Raw genomic sequence first — 22,639 nt, 5'->3', positions numbered from 1 at the left:
CGAAAGCATGGGGCTATCTCTATGCCCCAGGAGTCTTTATGGCATGTGAAAGGGCTACCTTTATCTTTTTTAAGGTTCCCAGATACTATGTCCACGGATATTTCGTCCACTGTTTCGTACGTCCCTTTGATATTCTGTCCACTATATTTTTTCGTCCTCTAGGCCTAGTGTTTTATGTCCACTATTATTTCGTCCACAGTTTAAATGTACATTGTGCTATTTTGTCCTCTGAAAGTTTGGTCCACATTTTATTATGTCCTACATTTATCGTTGTCATCTTTATTAAGTTGTCCATTTTATTGTCTCGTCCAGTACACTGCGTCCAATATTTCTGATTGTCCATTTGCATAAATGAGTGTGCTCTCCTTCTTTCTTAATACGTAGCTATTCCAGCAGTATGATGCCTATCGGTTATGCATATTTCCCTTTTTTCACAGCGCCAATATATGTACTTTTACCATTTCTATTGTGTGAATGAAAGTGATAAGTATAAATTGTTCTGGGCTAGCATGTCCCGCCCTCTTACGGTTATTTTCATATAAGCCATTTTAAATGGTTACACTTATTCAAAATTTAATACTGAACCAATGAACTACATATTTCCATAGAAATTAACATTATTATGATACAAAATAATTAAATACATTTCCATAGCAAACTGTATATTGTAAGTACTTTTTACCCAAAAATGAACAAAATATTCGAGGACAAAATATTTAGTTGGCACAGAAACTAGTGGACAAAGAAAAATTGGGAAACAACTATGGACACAATATTTCTTGACCGAAATATTAATGGACAAATTGTCTGATGGACTTACTGCTGTGGACGTATCGTCCTGGAAGCCTTTTTTGCTATCCACTTCAACTCCTACTTCATCTCACAATTTCACAATAAGATATATAGGTTTTGGTAGTCGGGATGAGCATGATTTCAAACATTATAAATATTTTAAATTAATGTTAATCAACCCATTATGTGCGTCGAAATGAATAACAGTAGGCGTTTAGCACGTGGGGAAGTTGTACCGACTTTCAGGACGCATGTGCAGTAAAGGCTGGTTGTTGGTACGGTGAAAATATTAGGAGATCCATTCTACCAGCTACCAGCGAGGTAACAGGCTAGGTAGCAATCGACCGAACACTCTTCGTCTTGCACGTCTCCATTGCTTAACGTTGAGGTATTTCTTCCAGCAAGGTAACCAGTCAGGCTACCTGCCAGGATTCTCTTGTACGTACTCTTAGACCAGACCTGCAGAACTGTAGCTCCTCGGAGCGACTGCCTTCTTACCGCCTTCTACCCCACTCACCTTTTCTACCAGTGTGGTCATGGCGTTCTAGTTGCTCTTAGCTATATCAACATTTATGCTAGAGGCGGCAGGTACACAATACGCGTAGTGCAGTTCGAAGACAACTGAAACATGGCTAAATCTAAACCTGTGAAGAAATACTACTTCCAAAGGAAATGGGAATATCATTATTTTGTTGTTGAAGAATACGAAAGAATTGTTTGTTTACTGTGTCCATCCAATTTATTTCTACTCGTCATTTCAATATTGAACGACGTTTAAACAAAGTCCATATTAAGGATAGACAAACTTTCGGGTAAGTTCATTATTACGAGTTGTATATTGATTACTTACTTATGGCTTTTAAGGAACCCGGAGGTTCATTGCCGCCCTCACATAAGCCCGCCTTCGGTCCCTATTCTGTGCAAAATTAATCCAGTCTCTATCATCATATCCCACCTCCCTCAAATCCATTTTTATATTATCCTATTCACATCTCGGCCTCCGCAAAGGTCTTTTTCTCTCCAGCCTCCCAACTAACACTCTATATGCACTTCTTGTTTCGCTCATACGTGCTACATGCTCTACCTATCTCAAAGTCTGGATTTTATATTCCTAATTATTATGTCAGATGAAGACTACGATGCATGCAGTTCTGCGTTGTGTAACTTTCTCCATTCTCCTGTAACTTAATCCCTCTTACTCCCAAATATTTTCCTAAGCATCTTATTCTCAAACACCCTTAACCTCTGTTCCTCTCTCAAGGTGAGAGTCCAAGTTTCACAACTATACAGAACAACCTGTAATGTAACTATTTTACAAATTCTAACTTTCAGCTTTTTTAAGAGCAGACTGGATGACAGAAGCTTCTCAACCGAATAATAACAGGCATTTCCCATATTTAGTCTGCGTTTAATTTCCTCCCGAGTATCGTTTATATTTGTTACTGTTGCTCCAAGATATTTGAATTTTTCCACCTTTTCAAAGGATAAATTTTCAACTTTTATATTTCCTTTTCGTACAGTATTCTGGTCACGAGACATCGTCTTATTCTTTATCTTTTCGGGATTTGCTTCCAAACCTACCTCTTGTGTATTAATTATTTATTTATATATTGTTAAATTAAGGACATCACTCGTGTTCATTTTGCATTGAATTGAATAGCGGCATTTATATTAACTATCAAGGATCACTACTTAAATGCTACGAATTTATGTTTCTGTAGGTGGTGAAAGGAGGAAAGTTTTGGAAAATCTAAAGTAGGGTAGGTGTAAAGAAATCTCAAAGGAACTACCGACAGAAAATCTAGCATAATCGTAAACATTGAAACGACGTTACGCATTATAAATACAATGACTTTATTACAATCTTTTTTTTTTAATTACAGTGCCGCCACTGGTAGACTTTCCCACATGCAAAGAATGTCAACAACTCTACGTAGAAGTCCTCATTTCCAATAGAAATGAAGTGAGGTGACGTCATATTTCCCATACTTACGGGTTCTGCAGGCCTGTCTTAGACGGAGATCGAACCCCGGTCGTCACTGTGGAAGACAGAGAAGTTAACCATTCCGCCACGGGCGAATTATATTAATTACTTCAGTTAAATTAGCTACTTTTGTTATAAAATTTGACGTCGAAATTTTTGTGTCAAGAATGTCTATTCTTATACTCGGATATTCAAAACGTAACATAATAAATTAGTCCTACTAATATTATGTGGATATCCGTAATCGTCGGACAAATAATAATCCACGTCTTACGCAGTATTAAAACCAACTATGATGCCCAGTCGGCTCCAGCTCGCGTCGCGGCTGGGAAGGGAAAAAACTAAACCCCACAAAAATAGTGTCATTACACAGCTGGAAGGATTTCAGTAGATCATGTATCATCATGAAGTATCGCCGCTAGTTGCATGCAAAATGGTGGCGTGCCGACGCTCCATCAGGGCTACTATTCACGCAGTCCACCACCCCCTGGAGTGCTCTGGGGTGGACGACCACACTTTTGCAATTGAAATTTCGGTGTACAGTCATGCGCCAGGGATAATCATTGCGGGAATATATTCCGCCTGTTCTGTTAATTGCAATTGTTTAGTCTGGTTATAAAGAGTGAAAAACGGCTTCGTCGAACGATTTTAGGTAGCCTATTCATGTGTGCTGCCGTGGAAAAAAAATATATTATACTGTATGAGTTCTTGATCAAGAAGATGGCTTGTCAACCATAGGTCTCGGGATCGATACCCGGCCCCGGAACAATTTTTTCCTTGACATTATGCAACTTTGGATATTAGTTTGCAGTTAACATAAGAGCAGGAGATAAAATGGGCGGATTTATAAGGAAACTTGGTTTCTGGTCGGTATGACTTGACAGAAAGGAATTTTATTCATTTCAGTGTATTAAAAAATTCATGAAAATGTTACCTACATACGGTATGACAGACAAACAGTGAGTTTCTTTTTTGCAGACATGAAATTAAACAATATTAAACAACAGCGTTTTGAGTATTTTCCGCAAGAAATGTAAAACAATGACGATCGATACTGGATCTGTTTTTAGGCAACTGCTGAAGTTCGTAAAGATATTAAAGAAAGACCCATTTAAATGTGTATCTACTGATGGAATGTTGAAACTATAATTTTTTTCGTAGAGCGTAGGTCAGTTTAGAATCAAACGAATACAAGAATATCTCGAGCTTGCAAAAGAAGCGCTAAAAAATTTTATAACATTTGCAAACTCGTATTTATGCAAAATAAGTTTCTAATCTGTGATTACCACTAAAACAAAAGAAAGCGAGAAATCTTCTTGAAATTGAAAATATCAGTGTGTATGCATCGAATATGAAGTCCAGATTAGAGAAGTGCTTTCTATAAAACAGGCACATTTATAACAGAAATTATTTTTTACTTTGTAAATACTGAACCATATTTATTTTTGTATTCAACGTCGGTTACGTTTATGTTTTCTAAATACAACATAAATATACAGTCTGATTCATTTGGGTACGAATAATATTAATTTATTATTATAAAGCTGTTATGATAGTAGGAAACATTTCTTCTGATTATATTATGATCAAAAGATGGGAGTTTCCATATATGACAATCAACAGTGCATAATCTGAAAGGACAAATGAAAATGATAGATGATTAAAATGGCTACGACAAATCAACAGCGGGCACAATGTGTTTTTTGGTATGCTAAATTTGAGCGCATTAAATGAGTTCAAAGGGAATTTCGACGTAAGTATGGTGTACATATTGTATCTAAATACGATTCCATAATGTTGTGGTATCGAACATGTAGAAACAGGTCCTGTGTTAAAAAAAAAAAAAACACATGCAGGAGGTCGCAGGCGAAACCCAGTATGAGAAGCAGCTATCTCTTGGCTTGGCATCTAACCCCTCTTGACTTCTTCGTGTGGGGTTTTGTTAAAGACATTGTCTATTCACAGAAACCCAGGAACATTGATGATCTGAGAGTAAAAATTACTCAAGCTTTTCCACAAATCACCCCTCTTATGCTACAACGGACATGGGCTGAATTGCATCACCGTTATGAGTTGTGCAGGGTGCGCAATGGTGGGTCATGTCGAGCTCTGAGGAATCTCCCATCCTTCAGTGTTGTATGCACAAAGTTTCAACAAATAAAGTTCAGTAGTGAATATTTTATGATGGTTTGTATTTTATCCCTACACAAACGGATCACTCTGTATGTTAATAAGGTGCCTTCTGTTTTATTTTGTAAATCATCGCGACCCCTCTCATCTCTTTACACGATCTCTCTGGGGGTCGCGATCCTCACTTTTGAAACCACTGCAATAGGGGATACTAAAAATAATTCTGGTGAAATACAAATGAGATGAAACGCATAACATTGCCTTTTTTTCATCTTCGTTTTCGCTGACTGCTGGCATTTTAGCTGTGGTCCATTTGGTGAGAAGTCATCGGCTTAATTTGCAGCATTTTTAATTATATTGTGTTTATATTTATCGAAAAGTAGTGTCCGCAGAATAGGAAACTGGCTAGCACAGGCTTCTTTGTGAGGCAATAACCTTACTGAATCGCATAGTTTTCTCCTGTGTCTAGATCCGGTAGTGGAATATTAGTAGGCTACTTGATGTGGAGTGATGAAGCGAGTAAAATGCCTCAAACAGATAGAAGCACGTGTGCTGTTTATGGTGATAAATTAAGGTTACTTTCACCTTTACTCATGATATGGGATAGCATCCTAAAATAGGCTCTGATCGATTCCTCCCACATTTTTTTCATGCTCGGCAAGTGATGCGTCATCCAATCATATTATGAATGTCGAATAACTTCTTTATTAGAAAGCGTTGTATAATGTATACAGTCAAATTTCTGTATAACGATTATCATTATAACGATAAACCCCTCTATTGCGATTAAAATGTAGTTCCCGGTCTAAAATGTATTCCTTCAATGTAAAAAATTCTCCCGATATAACGATATCATGTATTGCGATATATCTCTATTGAACGATACAATTTAATGGTCCCCAGTGTAGTATATTCTCTCTCTACTACGATAAAGCCCGGTAAAATGAAATGTTTGTCGCTAAGCGATACAGTAAGGTAGGCCTATGTGATCTTACTTGATGGAAATCTCAGTTTAACTGATCTTTGCGTACTTAGTGTCTTTGGATTTAATAAGGTCTTTATGTGTGTCATTTTCCGTGAAGAGAGCTCTGAAACAAACTGACATACCTAAGTGATTTCTTAAAAAAAAAAAGTAGGACAGTACAATGGGCAGCATAGTAAGAGGGTTTCATTGATAATTTTGACACTTTGTACCATAATATTCACACCAAGTAAGCTCAATAGAATGGAATAGAATGGAATTTAAGTGGGCGGACACGGATGGCCCAGCACTGCGACCTTTTGAGATCTATTGCGCTAACCCTCGATATGGAATGAGTTGCGTGCCATAGATCCCCTACGCGCACCAAGCCAACCACATGACTTCCCAACGACCGGCCCCTACAGCCGACAGAAATCCATATGGCTTTCTTGCTTCGGCAACTTCCCCCAAAGCCTCCCTCTTGGTCCGAGGCGAAACTCCTCCCCCGAGTAGGTCCGCGTTGGATGCTCGTTGCAGAAGCCATCTAACGTCGTTGAGGTAGGCTACATTCCACGGAGGCCAGAGAGCCAGTAGTTCCGGGAGGCCGCCTGTAGTTTCTGAAAAACCAGAAATGGGATGATGAGGAAAGGATGATGGGTGGGGAAAGGAAGTAGCGAAGATGAGTGGGGTTCCAATCGCCTGATAAAGTTACCTATATTCATCCTTAGGTCTGAGGGAAAACCCCAAAAAAACCTCACCCGGGGAACTCGTTCTGACCGGGATTCGAACCCCTCAGCCACAACGGTGGACTAGCTCAATAGAAAGCTTCTTACCAATTTAACTCTTATTTTAAAACCCTCCTTGTAACAATACATATCTTTATAACAATATTTTTCTTTGTTTCCTAAATATCGCTATAGAGGGATTTGTCTGTATATGTAATTGTGTATGTGAGAGTGTGAAATGTAAGTAGACCTACCTATGTATGTACAAAATTGTATGTTGATATAAGTGAATGGTATTCGTAATCCGGCCAGATCGTGATGGAATTTGTGGTGGTCAAAGTAGACGTTACAGAGGATTTTTCTCAAGCTACTCCCGTTTCCCTCTATCATTCCATCAATACTCTCCACCTTCCTCTCATTTCATCTATCATCCGCAATAGTAAAAATAGAATGGAGTGAAGTCTTAGGTGTCTTACGAGTTACCGTTGCAGATATAGGAAAGACTTGAGGCTCCGGACTCCTGGGGCTCATCCGACAACTCGTATGTGGACGGGACCTGGCTCTATCAGGGGGTGAGGCAGGATGGTCCACCTTTCAACGTTGGCTGATCAGGAAGGGCTTGGGACTCCGGGCCCCTGGGGCTTATCAGGCTACTCGTCCGCGAGACGGGAATGACTCTATCAGGGGCTGAGATAGGATGGCTCACCTGTCAGAGTCGGATTCACGAATCAATCAGATTGAACAATCATCGCTTCATTATAAGGAAGCACAGTGGGCCAAACCGTGCCTAAGTGTACGGATCGTCCGGGTCCAGCCCACGTAAAAGTCAAGCCAAGCTAAGTGAATGATAGCTAGATGCTGCATATCAACTGGGACCGGAGTACGGTTGAATGTTACTGGGGTAAAATGTAAACATATCGAGTGGGTCTAGAGCATATAATAACTAGGTCCCAAGGGTTATACCAACTCTATAGTGACCATAGTGCCTACCTATGTCACTCCAAAGCATTAGAGGCTGTGATGTAGCATATGAATTAGAGATGAACAACGATCGAGAAAGCAAGACTAACAGCGCCCGCAAAGCCGAAAACCCGCACTACAATGTTGTATACGTTGTGTCGCGTCGTTGACGTAAAGACTGCTTGTGAGTGTTTCAAGATGTCGAGATTGATCATTCCCGAAGTCCCGAACGTCAAGCAGCCTTGAATCACTTGACTGAACTTTTATCTACTTTGGCAACTGTTATATATGTATAAACAATCAAGTAGCCTATTTGAAACATCTCTACCTTTCATTGTATAATAATCCGTTCCCCAGTCTTTATTTAATTACTAGGCCCTTATTAAAAGGCTAGGAATTTTCTTTTTATATGTTTAAGTTCAAGTGTGCAATCGCAAGTAAAAAAATATTAACGTTATGTTTTATGTTTCTTAGAAATGCAAATTTATTTGAGATTTTTTTTTTCTATTTATATAACCGCAGGTAATCTCATATTATAGAACCAGAACATTTTGATAACTAAGATACTGTTCTGTTTTGTCTTTTTGTCTCGTTTAAACATATATATATATATATTATTTATTTCAATGATGTATGTTATTCAAAGTTACGAAATCTTTCCACGCCAACCAAATGCTATTTCGAGAATGATGAACGAGACTCGAAGCGCACGAGAATGACTAGACGAGACTCGAAAGACAAATGCAGCGGACACAGCGAGCGCGAACTGCAGGTAGTTTTGTTCATCTCTAATATGAATGTATTGAACTGGAGTGAAAGTTCATGCAGATTGCGAAAAAACTATTCATAATGCAATGTTGCAACTTTGATCAAATGTTACTTTGAAATGTTGCAGATTTCACTTAGATCAACATTTCTTTAAACATTGCAATTATTAGGGTTAAGTGTAGAATACAATAAAAAATATCCTGATTGTGAGATTAGTACCTTCTTAAAGTTGTTTCTTCGTTTGCCATTTCTTAAACCCAATCATATTGACGATGTTTTCACGTATGTCTTAATGTCCATTCAACTCCAAGAACCTCGAGTCCAACCTGTGAGAGATTACATGTTTACAAATTATATTTCTCATGATTGTGATTATCCTCCTCCCGTTTGGGTAAACTGGGTAGAGTTTTCGTCATGTGCAATCGAGGGATTCCTTTCGAAGTCCAACTGAATGTTTTATAATCACTATTCAAATATATTTTCAGTAATAACAGCCTTGAAAGAAATACAAACCGAAGTGTAGGCTATGTCAAAATTAATAGTTGCTATAAAGTGTCTCGGAATAGAAGAAGAGTAAGTAATTCGAAGGAAGGAGCGAATTATAGATGAAAAAATATAGCAATTTATGACAGAAAACATATCTGTTATAGATTCCTTGAAATGTGTGTCATGCATATTTCAGCGTGTTCAACTTTAATATGTTTGCTTTGTTCAGTTTTAACATTAGGACGTCCACACCTGTGGCGTAACGGTTAGCGCGTCTGGCCGCGAAACCAGGTGGCCCGGGTTCGATTTACGGTCGGGACAAGTTACCTGGTTGAGGTTTTTTCTGGGGTTTTCCCTCCACCCAATATGAGGAAATGCTGGGTAACTTTCGGTGCTGGACTCCGGACTCATTTCACCGGCATTATCACCTTCATCTCATTCAGACGCTAAATAACCTAAGACGTTGATAAAGAGTCGTAAAATAACCTACTAAAATATTAAATAAAAACTACCCGTTACTACTACAGCCCGGTACTACTACTATTACTACTACTACTACTACTACTACCCGATACTACTACTACTACTACTACTGCTACTCGGTACTATACTACTACTACCCGATACTACTACTCGGTACTATACTAGGCTACTACTGCCCAGTACTACTACTACTACTACCCGATACTACTACTACTACTACTACTACTATTACTATTACTACTACCCGATACTACTGCTACTCGGTACTATACTATTACCCGATACTACTACTACTCGATACTATACTACTACTACCCGATACTATACTATTACTACTACCCGATACTACTGCTACTCAATACTATACTACTACTACTACTACTACTACTACTACTACTACTCTACTACTACCCGATAATATACTACTACTACTACCCGATACTACTGCTACTCGGTACTATACTACTACTACCCGATACTACTACTAGCCAATACTACTACTACTCGGTACTATACTACTACTACCTGGTACTACTACTACTACTACCCGATACTACTACTACTACTACCCGATACTATACTATTACTACTACCCGATACTACTGCTACTCGGTACTATACTACTACTACTACCCGATACTACTACTCGGTACTATACTAGGCTACTACTACCCAGTACTACTACTACTATCACTACCCGATACTATACTATTACTCCTATCCGATACTACTGCTACTCGGTACTATACTACTACTACCCGATACTACTACTAGCCGATACTACTACTAGTCGGTACTATACTACTACCTGGTACTACTACTACCCAATACTGCTACTACCCGTTACTACTACTACCCGATACTACTACTCGGTACTACTACTACCACTACCCGATACTACTACTCGGTACTAGTGCTACTACTACCTGATACTACTACTCAGTGCTACTACCCAATACTACTATTCGGTACTACTACTACTATTACTATCCGATATTACTACCCTACTATTGCTACTATTACTGCCCGATATTACTACTCGGTACTACTATTACTACTAGTACATATTACTACTACTACTACTCGGTACTACTACCTGATACTGCTACTACTACTTGGTAGTACTACTACCTGATACTACTACTACTTGGTACTACTACTACCTGATACTACTACTACTCGGTACTAATACTACTACTACTACTACTACTACAACTACTGCTACTACTACTACTACATATTACTACAACTATTACTACTACTACTACTACTACTACTACTACCCGATACAATTACTACTACTACTACTACATAATCTTAGGGTTTACTCATCGTTTTTTACTGTTTAATTTTACTACCTGTAATTGGACACAATATGTCCGGACTCTTGCAGGATCACTTTAACGACAAACATCTATGCGCTGCGGAGGTTTAGAACACTTGACTGTGGATGTCATGCATTACAGAAACAATATAAGTAGCAAATGCTCAGAAAACGACTTGTTAACTGTTCTCTATTTACTTTTAGTTAGTTTTTCGAAACCATAACTTCTTGTTTCTGTTGAAATATATCTTATGTTTATGTTGGATGGGTAAAGAAGATACTGCTGCATTGTTTCCCTGTCACCCAGTTTTTTCTGTCCTTGTTTTTCTTGAGCAAACCGACATGTCTGGAACGTTTTAATTGATTACCACAACCAATTATCGAGGCTGATGAAAAAGCTCGGTTTGACAAAGTGAATTTAGCGCAGCTCTTACATTCTTAGACTGCTTGCGCTTACTTGGGATCTGCTTTAGGCGATTATATAGGAAACAATAAAAGATAAGTGCATAGAATTCCCTTGGAAAACTTGAGGAATGAAGAAGGTATTTGCGCATTTCGAAAGGGATGTGAAAGGGAATATCTCTCAAAGTGACTATATCTGAAGATCATGGCTTATGGATCCATGTGACTGAATTGTTGTAATTGTTATTTAATCGAATAGTAAAGGCTTTCTTTCACAAAAAAGCAATGGCATTGGTGAGTTTACAGTGCCAACATCCAAAACATCCTTCAGGGTCAAGATTCCACTCTCAGATAGTGAAATGAAATGATTAGCCTAAAAATGTCCCGTTAAGGGCAAAGGCCTCCTCCTGTAGAGAGAGAGAGCTGTATTTGTCTCACGCGGTGAGCTACTCCGCGTAAGAGTGGAATTGTTCACTTGGTTCACATTCTGCACAGTTTGGTATTGTTCGCTTGTTTCTGTCGCACTGGTTTTAGTCGCTGTTCACTTGCCTTCTTATGTTTTTCCAGTCTTCCCTATGTCTTGCTCTGCTTGACCAATGGCTTCCTACTCGTTCACTGAAGAGGTCGGCCCATCTTCGTCTTGGTCTTCCGGGTGATCTCTTGCCATTGCGGGGATCCCATAGTGTGACTTTCTGCGTCCATCTTCCGTCTCTAAGTCGTGCAACATGGCCTCCCCACTTCCATTTGGTGTTGGTGGCTTGCAGTGCTGGATCTTTAATTGCAGTACTTATTATATAATAAATTTCGAACAGAATTTTAATTTTTCAAAGTGTTCCTTAGGTTACTAGTCATATATGCCATCTTGTGTGATTATTTATTCATTCATTCATTATGAGTTAATAGTCTGAAATGAGTAGAAAGATAGCTTGGCGAGATTGATTTTAAAGTTGAGCGGTTTGGGAGAACCTCGGAGAAACCCTCATTCTTCCAATTCATTTATTTTAGTTACGAGTAGAAAAAGACTGATACAAACGGCAGTGTACATGAAAACAGTGAAGAATAACATAATGAAGTGAAACATTGGATGGTGTGCAAATAAAGATAAAACTCAAATGATAAAATAATCTTTAAATTAAATAATTCACTTATATATTAAATAGGATTATTAATAAGCTGATTATGTAATACCCTTTTAAACGTGGGATAAGTTGCAAATCTAGTCTTTCAGGTGAAGCTCCCTGTAAAGCAGATTTGAATAATTTCAAGGGATAAGTTGTATCATGCACCTCACGAGGAAGTTTATTAAACATGTTAACAGCTGTGGCATCAAACCACCTTTTGGTTTTGGTTAATCTAAAACTTCCTATAACAAGAAAGTAATTCGATCATGTTAAATAATTGTGAATTTCAGAACGAGTCCTATTCTAATTTAAATTAGACTTAATTTTAAGTGTAGAAGTATATAGGCCCATAATGGATATTACAGCTCTATTTTTTTTAACCAGTATTACTCCAGTTAACACCATGGATCGAACTTAGTTCACAGAGTCTCCAATGGCTTTCCGGAAATGGAAGGCGGCCGGAGTTTGGAGCCTACCACCACAGTCTAGTACCGTATATACAGTCACGAAGCTCAATACGTAGTAAATATGCATCCATAGATAGTTGCTAACCACTAGGATCGCTAATATCGCCTCATTACAGACAATGCGAAATAGTACCGGCACATTCTATTGTTCCTAGCACCCTCGCAACACAAGCTTCGTGACTGTATATACTAGACTCTCCCCCTGCCTAGATCAAAGGAACTTGGGAGCTCTGTCACCCTGTTTTCCGTGCGCATCATTGCCGTGCAGGCGAACACCTTTCTCGTTTACTACATGTATGTAGAATTGAAAATGCTACCTCGGGAAGGACGTATATAGTGGACGAGGACATTTTTAGCCATTTTACTCCCACGAGAAAAATCGTTCGTAGCCCGTGAAGAGGAAGCTGGATTATTGAATTAAGGAAACAGAGATGAGCGCAACATATGGCGCCCATGTAAAATGCAAAAAGTGCATATGACACTGGAGCTTTGGAAGAGACGGTGGGAAAGCAACTGGATGGTTGGCTACAGGGTGCAAGATAAATCATGATATCAACACAATCAGAAAAACAAGCACTTATTGTTGTTCCCCTGTTCATATTGTGAATTACGTTTATGTATTGAGTAAGAATGTTTACATCTGTAACAAGATTGTTTCTCACATCAGGGATCAGAGTTAGATCCTTGACAAAGTTCGTGAAATTGGAATGGGGGAGTAAATCGACTGTGAGGCATGTCTTTTCTTTTCATTCGATATTTGAAATATAAAAATGGCCGTCTTGCGAGTGATAAATGGGATTTTAAAAACGAATAACATCAGAAATGGCGCAGTGTAGAAAGCAAAATATTTAATATCCTTGAGCCAACAAAAACAGATTACAGATGTTTGGCAGATGGAAGAGGAAAACGGATTCTCATACTATTAGCTTCTGAAAATAGATAACAGGGAGAAAATCCTTAAGGAGGTAAGTAAAATCAGGGAATGAAGGAGAAAATTCGAAAATGAAAAGAATTATATAAGAATATAGAGAACTGTTCAAGGGTTTTGTTTGGAAGCAGAAACGTCTTTGGATGATAACGATGATGACGTTCTCTGGCGTTGCATTTTCATCTCTTCAAATAAAATTCTTGTAATCTTGTAACTTTATTTCATAGGCCTATATAGCGTATCTCACAAACGCTGCCCATTTCTTCAAGTTATATTGTAGTACCTCGCATAGCTCACATTTCATGTTGGATGCATTTTGAAAGAATATCAAATCTGATGGAAGTTATATTTAGTTAGGTTTATTTTCTTTTTAAGTATTAAAAGTCGTTAGACCAGAATCTTTATTCATCTCTAATGGCGTGATTTGGGCTGCCTATTCCAACAATGTGGACGGCGTTCCTGAGACATGTGTATTGTCTTTAGAGTTTCAATCATTCATGTCGACTTTCCTGTCTTTTCCTACACTTAGTGTGTTGCCAGTTTATTTGTTTACCTAGATATATTTCTTCTACCGACATTCTCTCAAACTTTCCAGGCCAGTGAAGTCGTCTTTGTTTTATTTGTCCTGCAGGTATTCTTTTAATCTTTATCTCAGATTCAATAATGTAATGGTATTTTACGGTAAAGAGGCTGTAAGGTAGAAATGATATAAAATATCCCCATGAAACAGGTAAGGACATTTAAATTGTTAGGTGTTACTGCTCTACAGTTGAGATATTATCTCTGATTGAGATTCTGGCTGATTTGTACATCTATTATCAGACCGTACATTTCACTTGACGATATGTATCAGAGGAAGAACAAACTAGTAGCTTATATCTACATCTTAAGTATGATTAGTGTAATATGTTACTAGTCAGCGATTTATGCAATGGAGAGGGAAAGGAACTGGCCATCGTACCCCATTATCTCCTGTTCTAGTTGCCTTATAGGTGATGCCTTCTTGGTATCACTTGTGAGGTTCAGACCTGTCTTTGGACATTTGACTAAACAACCCATGTGAAGTCAATTCTGTAGACCAATTTACCGACAGAGACGTTGCCCAAGGTGCGCCATAGGAGGCTGGTCCACACTACACCCTCAATGAGTTAAGATGGTGATAGAGATTTGTTGGGATGCCACAGGGAAACTGGGGCTCCTGGGAAAAGCCCGTAGATCTGGGTTCGATTCCCGACGTATTCCCGATTTATAACTTGTGTAGGGTAAGCCCGTAGTCTATGTAACAAAGCGGTTTTCTCCGGGAGCTCCGGTTGCCCTTTGGCATCCCAACAAATCTCCATCTCCATATCATCGCGGGTGTAGCGTAGACCAGCCTCCTTATGTCGCAATCTGTGCAACGGCTCTGCGAGTAAATTGGTCTGCACAATTGGCTTCGTATGACTGTGTGAATGACGAACAGTCGACTACCCTCCTCTTTAGTATAAATAATATTATTAGGAAATAAATACACTTATCTACTTTCATTGCAAAAGTAGACCATTATTTGACAGTTTTGTACTGCTGAAGTTTGCCTTTGTTCTTAAATAAAATGGAAAACACGTTGCTATGTTATTTTACTTAGCAACGTGTTATGTATGTATGTATGTATGTATGTATGTATGTATGTATGTATGTATGTATGTATGTATGTATGTATGTATGTATGTATGTATGTTGTATTGCCAGTAATTTTACGGCTGTCGCCGTCTCCCGCTTCTCAACTTCCAGGTACTCCGGTTTTGCCAATCGCCCATTTGTAGACTCCTGCAGACCATATCCTTCTGAACCTCCTTGCTCCATTTTTTCATTGGCCTTCCTCTTCTCTTTTTTTCCGGGGGAGTCCAGTTGAAGACCTTATTAGGCCAGCGGTCGGCTGACATTCTCTGGAGATGCCCATACCATATCAGGCGTTTAGTTTCCACTGATTATAAGATATCTCCTGATACCTGGATTACATTACGGACATCCTGATTCATAATGTGGTCCATACTCGAAATTTGACAACTACGGCGCCAGTAATCCATTTCTAGAGCCAACAATTTCTTCTTCATCCTGTCTCTCATTTCCCAAGTTTCAGATCCATAGGTACATATACTTTCTATTATAGTTTTATATATACTTGTTTTAGTTTTCCTTGTTACCTTGTCATGCCACAGGAGTGTATTTAATTGTATTTTGGCCCGCTTTCCTCGACCAATCTTATTATTAATATCTTCATCACTTTTGGCCTGACTGTTGAGGGTAACACCCAAATATTTGAATGACTCAGAATTTTCAATTTGTATGTCTTTAGCTATGGCAGACAACCAGTTTAGGGGAAGAAAACCCCAACAGAAAATAACCTGGTCCTTCAGGTTGAGGGTTGTAGCGGCGGACCTGCACTCCGTCCTTCGTAAAAATTTTTTTTTCTTGCAAAAGTTCTCAAATTAGCCTCGGAAACGGATGGTCCAAAAACGTGTTATGAAGGGCTTTATAACAAATTATTGCCATAGCAACAATAAAGCTGACGTCGTGAATAATAAAGAATGAAATTATTCACTAATATAACAGATTTAATACTCCTAATTGAATTTATAGATTTATATTCTTCTAATTTTCGGCAAGTGAGAATAACGTAGATAAAGTATTATATATACCTCGTACAAAAGTAGCTTCATTAACTCGTGGATCTTAGATCACTCCCTCTGTTCATGATCCAACTTGACCCACTCGGTATAGTTGACGCCATCGATTTAGGCAGATGGATTTTATTAATCATAACTCCAGAGCGAGTTACTCTTAGCTGCAAGGTCGGTTGTTATCTTCGTCGCAGTTGGAATGGGTGAGACATAAGAGTAAACATACATTCCTAATTATCCTAGTGGACTCGGATGGACAGTCACCTCCAAAAACAATTCACATATAGCCACTTTTATACAACTGCAGTAATCTCCGTTACGTAGTTGATAATGGGAGCGTCTTAATAAATAAAGGTTTAAATCTGTGTACGGCGGATGCGACAGGTGAACGAATTATTACGGTATAAAAAAATTCATCCATCAAGCTCGACAACCATCAGGCTCAGACTGAAAAACACAAGAAACGAATCGACGGCTTTTCTCGTGACCTATTATCATTCCTTGTAAACACATGCTACGCGTGATTTAAATCATTAAATTAAGCTCTCATATTCATCTGCTTCCATTAAGACTTTTGGAACATGAGGTTTCTTGCTTGGTTTATCGAATTACCACAGGTTATTAATTGAGAAAAACTCGCTCCGGGGCCGGGTATCGAACTCTTGACTCCCAGTTACACGCACTAGGATCTCTAACGACTGAGCTATGCCGAGACTCAATCCACAGTATCGGATCGAATCTCGTAGATTATCGAATTACGTATTTCCTTATTTCAGCATACCTATTCTTTCGGTTATTTATCCAACGTGTCGATTCCTGTCGCTTCCGCGACTTATTCTCGTACTTCATGAAAGTTTGTTATTAATGAAGACAATTCGACACAACTCATATCTATTTTTCGCCTGTCGCTTCATGAAGTAATGAACATTTGCAATAATTTCTTGGTTCTGGTTATGCAATGCTTTTTCCCTCTTAATTTAGAAAATGCAGGAGGCGAACGAAAGTCATTTACGGCGCTCCCATGAATCGGACTGTACTGTGGTGTGTTTATTATTTAGTCTAATAATGACGATACGAGAGGCGAGTGTGAACATATAAACAACGACAGACAGCCTTATCGCAATTCATTCTTGGAGTTCTCACAAAACATTGGCTCGCCTACTGGAAATGTCATTGAGGTCATCTGCCAAAATCGGTGCCTCCGACTATAATAAAGCTCCACTTTTGTATGTCGTTATATAATATACTATTACTTAAATAGCTTACCACATTGAAATTCTTCATACTAGAGATGAACAACGATCGAGAAAGCGAGACTAACAGCGCCCGCAAAGCCGAAAACGCGCACGACAATGTTGTATTACGTCGCGTCCTTGACGTAAAGACTGTGAGTGTTCCGAGATTCGAAATTGATCACTCCCGAAGTCAAGCAGCCTTGAATCGCCACAGTTGTTTACACTTGATTGAACTTTTATCTACTTTGGCAACTGTTACACATATATGTATAAACAATCAAGTAGCCTATTTGAAACATCATCTCTATCTTTCAGTGTATAATAATCCGTTCCCCAGTCTTTATTTAATTACTAGACCCTTATTAAAACTCTAGGAATTTTCTTTTCATATGTTTAAGATCACGTGTGCAATATCAAGTCAAAAGATATTAATGTTATGTTTTATGTTTCTTAGAAATGCAAATTTATTTGAGAATTGTTTTTTTTCTTCTATTTATATAACCATAGGTGATATACGAGTATAATAGAACCAGAACATTTTGATAACTGTTTTGTCTTTTTGTCTCAATTAAACATTTATGATGTTATTTATTTCAATGATGTATGTTATTCAAAGTTACGAAAGTTTCCACGCCGACCAAATGCTATTTCGAGAATGATGAGCGAGACTCGAAGCGCACGAGAATGACGAGACGAGACTCGAAAGACAAATGCAACGAACACAGCGAGCGAGAGCGGCAGTTAGTTTTGTTCATCTCTACTTCATACTTTTAACACCAAGCATATCCTGACCGAAGCTACGACGTTCAAATGTTGCAATAAATTTAGAGAAAACTAGTGTGAGGTGTCTTTATAGATTATAGATAGATGCACAGTTTATTGACAATTTAAGGAATCACATTAAGCTTTAGAATAATCCTCAAAAAGAAAACTTTTTGTACGAGTATTGTAGTGCTTCTCAATATTGCATCTTAATGAGAAACTTAGAAAGTTGTTTCTTTTTTGTTGATCTGATTTTAATGTAAGTACCTTTACATAATGCATTATGTAATCAAATAGAGCTTAACTTTTTCCCCTAGATGAGATTAGCAACTTTCTTTTGAAACTGGATTTGTATGGAACAAATGAAAACTCGTGTTTTCTTTTTATTTTAGAAGGATCTATTTGACAGTATTGTATATTATAAAAAATCAGTTAGTTCTGAATTTGTATAAAACGTATTTAAATAGTTACACTAAACGAGAACTTTACATAAAATACGCCTTAGTAAAAATACTTTCGTTCTTTATGTCAACGAACAAAAAGCGTGCTCCCCATATTGATTTCATCACATCTAGCGACGATAATACGAACCCGGGAGGGACGATTTCTTAACTTAAAATCAGTTTATCTTTCCCGTCCTGGCATTTCCCCATAGCATACGCAAAGGAATGTTACAATTGACGCTCTTTTTCTCTCTCTTGTACGGAGGAGGAACCCGAAGGCTTGCACTACAGCCTGAAGCTTATTGTGCTTACCACTCCTATTCTGTGAATGAATGGGTAGTCGTACGGCCGCGCTCTTGTACAAGTACAGCACGCCGCACGGTGAACTTAACCCGGGCTATGGTATGGATGGTGATGATATGTGAAATAGTTATGGCGAATTGAGTGAGTGGGCCAACGCCGAAAGTTACCCAGCAATTCTGCTTCAATTGCTTGAAGGAAAACCACGGAAGAAGCCTCAACCAGGTAACTTGTCCCAACCAGGATTCAAACCCGGGCCTGCTCGTTTCACAACCAGACGCGCTGACCGTTACTCCACAGCGGTGGACCAGTTGACGCTTAGTCACATAGTAACAGTGATTCGGTCAAAAAAAAAAAAAAGATCAGATTAACATTCCAGACAAAACTTGTTAATTAATTTTGAAGGGCATAATGATAATATGGACGGCTTTCTCCCTTGTATTTCGATTTATCCTGTCATTATCTTTATATAATAGCTTCATTCTCGCAATATAATCTTCTTGTCTTACCTAATGTAGGTTGAGTCGGTAGTTTAAAGTGATATTGGCTGGTATGCATAAAATTGAAGTAAATGCTGTTGCTAAGTGTTTTCGTAATATATACTACGGCTTTATGTATAAAACCCATAGTAAATACTTTTCTGCGTTGCAGAAAGTTGATCTGGAAGGTCATGTTTATTTTATGCTAGAATTCGTAGTATAAACTATTTGTATGCATAACAAGAAGTATACAATTCTACTTCTAAGTGTAAACTAAGAAAAATCGTAGTCTGCCCTGTTTGAGACTTTGTTAACTCAGCATAAGTATTTGTACGGTTTAAAATGGCAGAATTTATACAAATTAGCGTTAGAAAATCATACAAGGAAAGACGAGAACCATCAGAACATGATTATAATAAGTTATATAGGTTTTGCAAATGAAAAATGTTATATGATGAATTTTTGTAATGAACTACCGGTACTCAAATGTTGAGTTTGAGATAACTGGAATTCTGACTGTTCTTGTTATTTAAAATAATAAATTTTTAACAGAATTATTCTATGATGTATTTACAATACATTTAATTTACGTGAAAAAACTCCGTGTGCGTACAATATTTTAGGTTACATATAAATTCAATGACTAACATTTTGGGCCTATCTGATTTATGACTGATTTTACTTTACTTTTCATGTTATTTATTTTCTTCATAATTTGCTTTTCATCAATTTTTTTCTTGCTGTAAACTTCCACCTCAACTTTCATAGGCTGAATGGCTTTTTCTTTATCATTTCTTACGGCAGGAGTTTCCGATTTGTTTAATAATGCTGGGTTTTTTTTTAGTAGATTAACAAACAACAGTTGTTCTCATTCTCTCTCTTCTACAGTACCCACTTCGTTGTAATTATCTATTTACTTGTTAAACTAACTAAATTTTGAGGGGAACAATCAATTTTCCCACCAAGAAATTGACATAACTACTTGGAAGGCGAAAACTAACGAGTCTTCACAATTAAACCCCAAGTACTATCGAAAATCGATATAATCTAATATTCTTGATAGTTTATACTACCGTCGCATAGTAAATACTTCTTAATAGTAGTATCAGGTTTATGCTTACAAAAGGAAATACAATATACTTCTACTTCAAGTATCTTCTACAGCAGGCATGTCAAAACCCTGCACATTGTGCAACTGTCTCTGTGCGATGTGCACTCTCTATTCCCCTACCTGGAGGGAGTGAATCGCTTTGGAGGGGAACGCGACAGGGCTATACAATACCTGCAGCAGCTTTTATTTTAGTAGCACAGTTTCAGTACGAGTGCCGATTTGGCTGTGTCTGTGAATGAGTTATGATAAATAGAGTGAGGAGTTCACAGATAACGGAGAAGAGAAATTACGAATCATATAACATAATAATAATTGTTATAATGTTTTCCTCAGCCAACAATAATAATTATTTTAAAATGAAAGGCTTTCATCAGCCTATGTCGAGGCAATAGTGTTGTGAGGTGACAATTAAGATCAGATTAGTAAAGTTCTCAAAATATGATATTGCCAGCGTTTATTTCTTAATCAGTACTCTCACGGCAAAACGTACCTAACAATGGCGTTGTTTTGGAGTCTGTACTAACACAGCCATCAAAGGTTAGACGACTTACGACTTTCATTTCATAAACTGGTAAGTGATGAGAATATAGTGAGGAATACATGTGAGGCTCTTGAGGTTGTAAGGAGAGAAGCAATCAACTATTTGCAAGGCGGAAAATTTTTCTGGAAAAATATATAATGGGAAATTTTCCATCTCACGTCACAATATTAATTCAATATACTTATATTAATAAATCTTCAAATCTGACATAAAGAGAATATCGTCGCTTCACAGCTTGTGAATTACACTATTAATTTCTTTGAGTAACTCTCCCAACTTTTCGATACTTGCTCTCAACGTTTTCAAATAAACTATATATGAATTTAAATTCTAAGCTTAATTTATATTTATTAATATTAATATTAATTTATATTGACATACAGCAAAGAAATTATTTCAGTATAATACCTTCACAATGTCCTACTGCATGTAATTAATTGGGAGTATAATATTTTCTTCAACATTTGTGCACCAATGGTCACAGTAAATAATAATGCTTGACGAACAATGAAAGAGTAGGGTCTATTAGGTCTGCTTTAAAATAATTAATACCTACTACGTAAAATGAAATACTTGTTCGTTTCTTGTTGTTTCGAAATTACTGAATGTTTTTTCTTCAAATACTGTATAAAAATCATATTAATAAATTATGCTTTACAAACCACTACTTTGTGAAGTATAACTGAGTAAGCCTAAAGTTTCTTGTACAGGGACATCATTTTATTTTTACTAACATTTTTAATATTAACCTGCCTATACCGTTGGATCAACGCCGTTTGTTACCCCCTTCCACGACTGGAGTTCGATGATACTGGCGTAATATACAAACAAATCACTTTACTAGGTATAGGAGGGAAAAAAAAAGTAGTTAATCCATTTACGTAAACTAGGAAATATCGTGCTTTTGAGTTTGATAATTTTCATTAGATTTTTGTTTAATCAAAATACAGTACAGTATTAACAATGAGTGTTTTTACTCACGAACTGAGCTGTCCATGCAGACGTATTCATTATGCAGTGTATATTATACTGTCTACAGCACATTAGCATACAATATAGAGAATGAAGTTAAATTAAAAAATAATCATAATATGGATATTGAAACACATTTTTAAATTGGTGGCCGTTCATTTCGATACAGGCTTCAGTTCTTTTGTGCATATTATCGCACTGTAGACTATTTTACCTAATCCCAATTACCAATTTCGTCCTTCGTACTAGTAACTCATGTTGAAATAATTCTGTACCCACTCTATAAAAGAGTACCTTACGTACTGTAAATTCAATCTTCACTTCTGTCCGATCCGAAAAGATAAAATTACTCAGACGTACTATCTATTGTCCGTCCAAGTGGTTATGTCGTAGGGTCGTAGAAAGGGAGGAGATCACGTGACAGTTAATTACTTAACGAGGCCCTTTTATTTAAGCTATTCTAAACAGTTGTATAATATTACGCAGACGTCAAATTCCTAACAGAAATTAATGTGCTCAGAAAAGAGATAAGACAGCCCAGCCGCTAGCTGGCGAATAAAAGCAGGTGGGGGAAACCGGGATACGACGTAGGCAAATGGACGACAGTA

At 37.6% G+C, this 22,639-nt stretch overlaps 1 protein-coding gene across 1 annotated transcript in view; it reads left to right on the top strand.

Annotated features, from left to right (window-relative positions):
• LOC138713282 (microtubule-associated protein futsch-like) overlaps positions 1 to 22,639 on the top strand; it is a 1,205,925-nt gene that overhangs the window by 75,978 nt on the left and 1,107,308 nt on the right. The gene's annotated exons all lie outside the window — the stretch shown is intronic.

Source organism: Periplaneta americana, chromosome 14 (assembly GCF_040183065.1).
Source record: "Periplaneta americana isolate PAMFEO1 chromosome 14, P.americana_PAMFEO1_priV1, whole genome shotgun sequence".
NCBI classification, from domain to species: Eukaryota; Metazoa; Arthropoda; class Insecta; order Blattodea; family Blattidae; genus Periplaneta; species Periplaneta americana.
Note: the sequence above shows the minus strand (reverse complement) of the source record. Positions and strands in the feature narration are given on the sequence as shown.